The 8,441-nt window shown below is 36.8% G+C and overlaps 1 pseudogene; it reads right to left on the reverse strand.

Moving 5' to 3' along the window:
• Positions 1-2,718: 2,718 nt before the first annotated feature.
• LOC125340217 lies at positions 2,719-2,896 on the reverse strand (annotated as a pseudogene).
• Between the last annotated feature and the right edge of the window lie 5,545 nt (positions 2,897-8,441).

Consider the following 8,441-nt stretch of genomic DNA (forward strand, 5'->3'; position numbering starts at 1 on the left):
ATTGTAATGATATTATGTTTTGAAGGGAAAAGAAACATATCTCTAACATGATGCATTTGTTAATCCTTTATATACAATATAAAGTAAAAAGAACAAAAAGAGTATAGGAACTGATAGAGAGCCTGTGTTTAGAACATAGTGGTAAATGATGGATAAACTGGCAGTGGATAAAGAATGAGAGTCTGCTTGGATTTCTGAGACAAGTTAACAAGGTTTAAAGTAGGGAAGTGTGTGACTTGTTACTGTATGGAAAATGAGAGTATGAAAAGACTTGGAAGCTGTTACAGTCATGTAATTCGTACAGGGGTTATGGGAGTGGAGCTAGAGCTTGTTGGGTTATTGAATGTGGGCTTGCTTTCTAATGCAAAAACAGAACAGTCCTACTCTTAAAAAATATGCATTTCAGAAAAATTGATATATTTTCTAAAGTAAAAAATAATGATGATACCCAATGATATCCTGTTTTTCAGTTTTTTATTTGTTTGAGCTAGAATTCAAAATTCTAACTAGATTGCAGAAGATAGGTACAGAAAGTGGTCTTTCTTTCAAAAAATTATTGTGGCTTCTTACATATTGTGTTCATGGAGACACAACTAAACATTATTTAATTGGAAATATTCTTTAGGATAGACTTAGTAAAATCGGTGTCTACAACACTGAAACTAGATAGTATTCTCTATAATTTAATATGCAAAAATCTAATTCACTTCATCAAATGAAATATTAAGTATTTAATTTTAGCTTATTATTTGTACTAATTTGCATTTTGTGAAACAGTATACTAATTTATGCTTCTATTTACAAATTTGAAATTTGAACATATCTTTCAAATATACATCCCCAAGGCACATACATATATTCACCTACAAAATGATCTTTCATATTAAGGAACAATGTAAAGGAAATACTAAGGAATTTGAAAGAAATATTAAACAGTATAAAGAAAATATATTACATACATTATATATTATATGTTACATTATATATTCTTTAGAACAAGCACATTCAGTAATGAAGTTCACAACATTATATGCCTTTGTTAGGTATAAATTGTTGAGTGCTTTTATAGTAGATTGAAGTTTTATGTACAATAAGAAAATTATCTGCGAACTATATAAAGTTTACAGAGACGTTGATGACATTCAACTGTAAGAATGTACTTATTTTTACTTTTTTGCTGGTGCTGATACTTGAACTCAAGGTGCAGTTTCCGAGCCTCTTTGTACTCAAGGCAAATGGTCTACCGCTTGAGCTACAGCACTACTTCCAGCTTTCTAGAGTAGTTTATTAGAGATAAGAGTCTCATGGTGACTTTTCTCCCTGGCCTGGCTTTGAACCGCAGACCTCAGATCTTAGCCTTCTGAGTAGCTAGGATAACAGGCATGAGCCATCAGAGCCTGATTAAGACTGTAGTTTTTGACTAAGTTTTACACTTTCTACTTTGAATGCTTATAGTATATGTTCTCTAATAATACCTCTTCCGGTTCTGATATTCTATGATTAATGATCAGTGATTGTCTAAATGAAGATGGAGGAATAGTAAAAGATAGTAAAATAGTAAAAGTAAGTAAATAGTAAAGGATAGTAAAATAATAAAAGTAAGATGAATGGAAATTTAGATATGCTTCCTCCTGCTGACACCTTAGAATCATTTGCATGTAAAGTATTTTTACTATGTGTATATACCATAAACATAGAGTTTATCATATGGAGGAGAAAAGCACTACCATTAATATATGGTGTTAAGAAGTATGATACTCTTCTAGGTACCCTCAGACTTAACAAGATTGAAACTGTTCCTTACCCTCAGGATTCAGTAGTTGGTGTCATATTTCAAGAGATTATTTTTTATTTTGTTTAAACTGTTTCGGGACTTAAAATGAGAGGTTTCTAATACTATTGGTATTGACTTAATTTATTTAAACTAGCTTCAGAAACATAAGTGAATTTGAAAGATTTTGCATGCAAGTATTCACCTAATGTATGTGGTATCAGAATTAAACAAGCTCTCAAATGGACAATAAAGTGAATTTTAGGAATACAGAATGAAAAAATACTTATGGTATACCATTTGATTAGTAATCAAAGGATGAACAGTGTAAACGAGCTATGGATTATGTAAAAATTGTTAATGAACTCAACTACATGACATAGATTGCTATCATGCTTTATGAGGATCCTAACAAGGTAAAAGAGCTGATTTATGCTACCAGAGGTAAATAAATACTTGATGTACTTCACTGCCAAAATGTTTTTTTTTTTTCATGTTTTCAGGATCTTTCATCAGAGGAATGCTTTCATGTTGAATTATACTTCAGTCGAGGAGCCAAGGGCTGTGAAGAAGACAAAAATTTACCATCAGGCTATGGCTATAGACCTGCATCCAGAGAGGTAATGAAGTGGAGCTTACAGTGATTGGTTTCCACCGTCCTAGGTTTCCATAAAACATCACAAGTTTTCTATTATGTCCTATAAATCTTATTGGCCTAGGATTGTAGCTTATTGGTAGAGTGCTTGCCTAGCATGCATGAAGCCCTGGGTTCAATTCCTCAGCACCACATACACAGAAAAAGCCAGAAGTAGTGCTGTAGCTCAAGTGGTAGAGTCCTAGTCTTTTATTGTTTTTGTTGTTGTTGTTTTTTCCCAGAGCTGAGGACCAAACTAGGGGCCTTACGCTCACCAGGCAGGTGCTCTTCTGCTGAGCTAAATCCCTAGTCCCCAGAGTGCTAGTAGCCTTGAGCAGAAAGAAACAAGGGATAGTGCTTGGGACCTAAGTTTAAGCCACAGGACTGGCAAAAAAATTATTATCACTAACAGCTTAAACTTTTGAAAATTTGACTTAGACTGATAAGAACATATACTACACTTGATCTTAGCCAAAAGGCCCAGAAGCGATGAAAATATGACTTAGATGGACATTTTTTTCTATGCATTAGATTGTTTCAGAAATTTAATTTTTTGGTTTTTAAGCCATATGTTCAGATTGGGAAAGTTTAATTTTTGTTTTTGTTATTATTTATTCAAGGAGTACTTCTGCTAAACACTAGCACTTAACATGAGAGACTCCTGTTTTTTTTCTGTGTCAAAGACTAAATACTATCTGGATGATTTTATATGTTTTGTGCTATTTTTACTTGAAAAACCGGGTCTATGCCAGAGTCAAAGATGGCGCTTTGCTCTTGTGGTGGGGGAAGGGTTACCCTCCAGATGCTGCTCTGTGGGCATGAGTGAGAATGTCTTTCATGGGGTACTCACGCTTTCTCTGTGATTTTGGCCCATCCATGCTCAGCCTGTGATATGCTTCTGTCTGCTGCCATCTGGATGATTTCTTCCTGGTTGCCACTGGGTGCTTTTAGGTGCGTGGAGTGCTGGGCACTGTGCAGGCAATAGCAAAGGCATGGCAGTGGGATACTGCCTGACGCTCAAATCTGTGTTTTCAGGCCAACAAATTAGATTTTTCTTTTATGGCCAGAATGCTTATACTGTTATAACTTACTGGGGCTGTCTTTCTAGGGGTAAAAGTTTCTCTGAATTGGTAAAACTGGGATGTCAGAGGGAGCTTAGCTAGCGCTCTGCTGCTTCTCTGCCATCTTCCCAGAAGTCCTAGCTGTATAATCTTGTGCAAACAAATGTGTCACCTCTAAATATAATCCCAGCTCTAATTGACCATTATCTCAGCCATATCTAGTAGGATTTGTAAGAAATGAAATAAAGTGCATATTAAACACAGCATAGTAGCTGGCAAATCAGTGCTAAAAATGAAATGTCATTACTTTTTTAAGTGACAATATTTTAATGTGTACCTATCCTATTTATAGAAAGGATAAAAATATCAGCAAGCATGCCTGGTACTGGAGGCTCACACTTGTAAACCTAGCTACTCAGAAGGCTGAGACTTGAAAGATCACAATTTGAGGACAGCCAAGTAAAAGAGGCTGTGACATTCCCTGTCCAATTGACCAACAAAAATGTCAGATTGGAGGCATGGCTCCAGTGGTAGAAGGTCAGACAAGAGCAAGTTAACTCAATAAGAGAATGAGGCTCTGAGTTCAAAACCCACAATAAGCAAATGAAAAAAGAAGGCAAGCATATACAACTTTAAGATTTAACTGCTAAATAGTAAGTCCGCAACAAAAATGAACAGAATATTAAAATATACTAAATATACTAAAATGATATTAAAAAGGTATGTTCACTTAAGCAAGATTTATTCATACTTACCCTGAGAGTAATTCCTAATTGCTTATTCACATTTTAAATGCAGATACTACATATCAGAATCAGCTGGATACAAAGGACAAATATTTAAAATTTTTTAAAGGATCTCAGAATTCACCAGTTGTAAACTTCTAAATGTTTCTTACTCAAAACCTCATACTAGAAGTCAGCAAATAAAAAACCACCTAAAATCGGTTTGCTGCTTTTGTTGTTAAAGAGGATAACTTTTTCTTACCTATAGACAGTATGTGGGTCATGTCCTCAGATATAGCACCTAGGTTTTGGAGGCAAATAACTGTCACAGGAAAAATCATGTCACGGGAAAACATATCCTCAAAGAATAAGAAATTTGTGGCTGGGAATAGGGCCTAGTGGCAAGAGTGCTTGCCTCGTATACATGAAGCCCTGAGTTTGATTCCCCAGCACCACATATATAGAGAATGGCCAGGAGTGGTGCTGTGGCTCAAGTGGCAGAGAGGTAGCCTTTAGCACACAAAAAAAGAAGCCAGGGACAGTGCTCAGGCACTGAGTACAAGGCCCAGGACTGGCAAATAAATGAATAAATAAATAAGAAAATTTAAAGTTCCTTGAAATAAAAGATCTTTATCAGCAAAATCAGAGCTATTCATCTCTAAGGAATAATAAAAATCAACTTAGGAGAGAACACAAAGCCTTCAGCCTTTCCCCATTACTGAAGTGTAAATACAACTTCAACCTACTTCAGGACTACCTTCTTTTCATTTTTTTTGATGTTTTTTTTTTAATTTTTATTACCAAACTGAATTACAGAGAGGTTACCGTTTCATACATTAGGCATTGGATACATTTCTTGTACTGTTTGGTACCTCGTCTCTCATTCCCCCCTCCCCATCCCCCTTTCCCTTCCCCTCGCCATGAGTTGCTCAGTTATTCAGTTCATTTTCCCCAAACAGTTTGTAAGTATTGCTTTGGTAGTTGTTTGTATTTTGTTACCCTGTGTCTCTAGATTTTGGTATTCCCTTCCAATTTCCTAGTTCTAATACCAGTATACCCGATTTCCAATATACTCAGATAAGATACAGAGATAGTGTAGGTACAACCACAGGAAGGTGATACAGGAATATCATCAATAATAGAGGCTACAGCTACATATGGCACGTTACAACTGTGATATAACAATCGTTTCCATAACATTGAGTTCATTTCACTTAGCAGCATCTTATGTCTTCAAAAGGGTATACCTATTTGGCTCCTGTGATCTCTGCTCTGACTGGCCTAAACCTGTACTAATTATTCCCTATAAGGGAGACCATAGAGTCCATATTTCTTTGGGTCTGGCTCACTTCACTTAGTATAACTTTTTCCAAGTCCTTCCATTTCCTTACAAATGGGGCAATGCCATTCTTACTGATAGAGGCATAAATTTCCATTGTGTATATGTGCCACATTTTCTGATCCACTTATCTACTGAGGGGCATCTGGATTGGTTCCAGATTCTAGCTATGACATACTGTGCTGCAATGAACATTGTTGTGCTGGTGGATTTGGTGTAATTATGTTTGTCGTCTTTTGGATAGATACCCAAAAGTGGGGCTGCTGGGCCTTAGGGGCGCTCCATGTTTAGCCTTCTGAGGAATCTCCATACCGCTTGCCAGAGTGGCTGAACCAGTTTACATCCCACCAACAATGAAGTAGGGTTCCCTTTTGGCCACATCCCCTCCAACAGTTGTTCTTAGTTTTCTTGATATAGGATATTCTTACTGGGGTTAGATGGAATCTCAATGTTGTTTTGATTTGCATTTCTTTTATGGCCACTGATGTTGAGCACTTTTTCATATGTCCCTTGGCCATTCTCATTTCCCCATCAGAGAAGTCTCTTTGTAAGTCTTTAGCCCACTTGATGAGGGGGCTATTGGTTCTTTGCGGTTTTGTTTTGGGTGAAGGTAATGTTTGTTTGTTTTTTAAGTTTTTATTATAAAACTGATGTACAGAGAGGTTACATTTTCACACATTAGGCATTGGATACATTTCTTGTACTGTTTGTTACCTTGTCCCTCATACCCCCCTCCCCCCTCCCCCTGTCCCCCCCTGAGGTATTCAGTTCACTTACACCAAACAGTTTTGCAAGTATTTCTTTTGTTGTTGTTTCTCGTATTTTACCCTTTGTCTCTCAATTTTGGTATTCCCTTTGAATTTCCTAATTCTAATACCAGTACACACTGTTTCCCATACACTCAGATAAGATTACAGAGATAGTGTAGATACAATCACAAGAAGGTGATACACGAACATCATCAATAGTAGAAACTACAGATACACATGGGATGTTGAAAGTAGTTAAAACTCTGACATAACAATCATTTTCATAAAATGGAGTTCATTTCATTTAGCATCATCTTATGGGATCATAAGGGTATAGCTATTTGTCTCTTGTGATCCTCTGTTGTGACTTGCCTAAACCTGTGCTAATTATTCCCTATAAGGGAGACCATAGAGTCCATGTTTCTTTGGGTCTGGCTCACTTCACTTAGCATGTTTTTTTCCAAGTCCTTCCATTTCCTTACAAATGGGGCAATGTCATTCTTTCTGATAGAGGCATAAAATTCCCTTGTGTATATGTACCACCTTTTCCTGATCCATTCGTTTACAGAGGGGCATCTGGGTTGGTTCCAGATTCTCGCTATGACAAATTGTGCTGCAATGAACATTGTTGTGCTGGTGGCTTTACTTTGATTTTGTTTGTAGTTTTTTGGATAAATACCCAAAAGTGGGGTTGCTGGGTCATAGGGGAGTTCTACATTTAGCCTTGGGTGAAGGTAATGTTTTTAGTTCTGCACATATTTTAGATATGAGGCCTTTGTCTATTGAATGGCCAGTAAAGATCTTCTCCCAATCTGTGGGCTTTCTGTTTACCTTGAGAACTATGTCCTTTGCCCTGCAGAATCTCTGTAGTTTGATGTAGTCCCATTTGTCCAACCTTTCTTTGATTTGTAGCCTTTCTGGGTCTTTGTTAAGGAAGTTCCGTCCTGTGCCAATGAGCCCAAGTGTTTCTCCTACTCCTTCCTTTCCTGTTTTCAGGGTGTCTGTTTTGATTTCAAGGTCTTTGATCTATTTGGAATTGATTTTGGTGCAGGGTGATAAATAAGGATCTAGTTTTAGTTTGTTTCATGAGTTGAACCAGGTTTTCCAGCACCATTTGTTAAAGAGGCTATCTTTCTTCCAGACTATTGTTTTAGCTCCTTTATCAAAGATTATGTAGGCGGAGATCTGTGGGTTCATTTCTGGGTCTTTAATTCTGTTCCATTGGTCTTCAGGCCTGTTCCAGTGCCAATACCAAGCTGTTTTTATTACTATAGCTTTATAATACAGCTTGAAGTTGGGTATTGTAATTCCTCCAGCACCGTTCTTTCTGCTTAGGATTGTTTTTGCTATTCTAGGTCCTTTATTGTTCCATATGAATTTCAGGATTGCTTCCTCTATTTCATTAAAAAATGCTGTTGGGATATTAATGGGTATTGCATTGAATTTGTAGATAACCTTTGGCAATATTGCCATTTGGATTATATTAATCCTCCCAATCCAGGAGAATGGAATATTTTTCCATTTCCTTAGTTCTGACTTAATTTCATTTTTTATGTTTTTAAAGTTCTCATCGTAGTGGTCTTTCATTTCTTTGGTTAAGGTTATCCCTAGCGATTTTATGTTTTTTTGAGGCTATTGCAAAAGGAGTTGCTTTCCTGATTTCAGCCTCGGTCTTCAGGTTGTTAGCATAGAGAAAGGCCGTTGATTTTTGATCGTTTATTTTATATCTTGCCACATTGCCATAGTTTTGGATCAGCTCTAGTAGCTGGGGGGTAGAGTCCATCGGTTTCTTTAGGCATAGGATCATGTCATCCCCAAAGAGAGAAAGTTTAATTTCATCTTTTCTTATTTGGATCCCCTTTATATTTTCTTCTTGCCTAACTGCTCTGGCTAGGAATTCTAGTACTATATTGAAGAGAAGGGGTGAGAGTGGACATCACTGTCTTGTTCCTGATTTTAAAGGGAATGGCTTTAGTTTTTCACCATTTGGAGTTATGCTTGCTGTTGGTTTGTCATAAACTGCCTTGATTATATTCAGGAATGTTCCCTGGAATCGTAGTTTTTCCAGCGATTTTAGCATAAATGGTTGCTGGATTTTATGGAATGCCTTTTCCACATCCAGAGTTATAACCATGTGGTTCTTTACCTTGCTCCTGTTGATG

The sequence above is a fragment of the Perognathus longimembris genome, chromosome 22, assembly GCF_023159225.1.
Source record: "Perognathus longimembris pacificus isolate PPM17 chromosome 22, ASM2315922v1, whole genome shotgun sequence".
In the NCBI taxonomy this organism is placed as follows: Eukaryota; Metazoa; Chordata; class Mammalia; order Rodentia; family Heteromyidae; genus Perognathus; species Perognathus longimembris.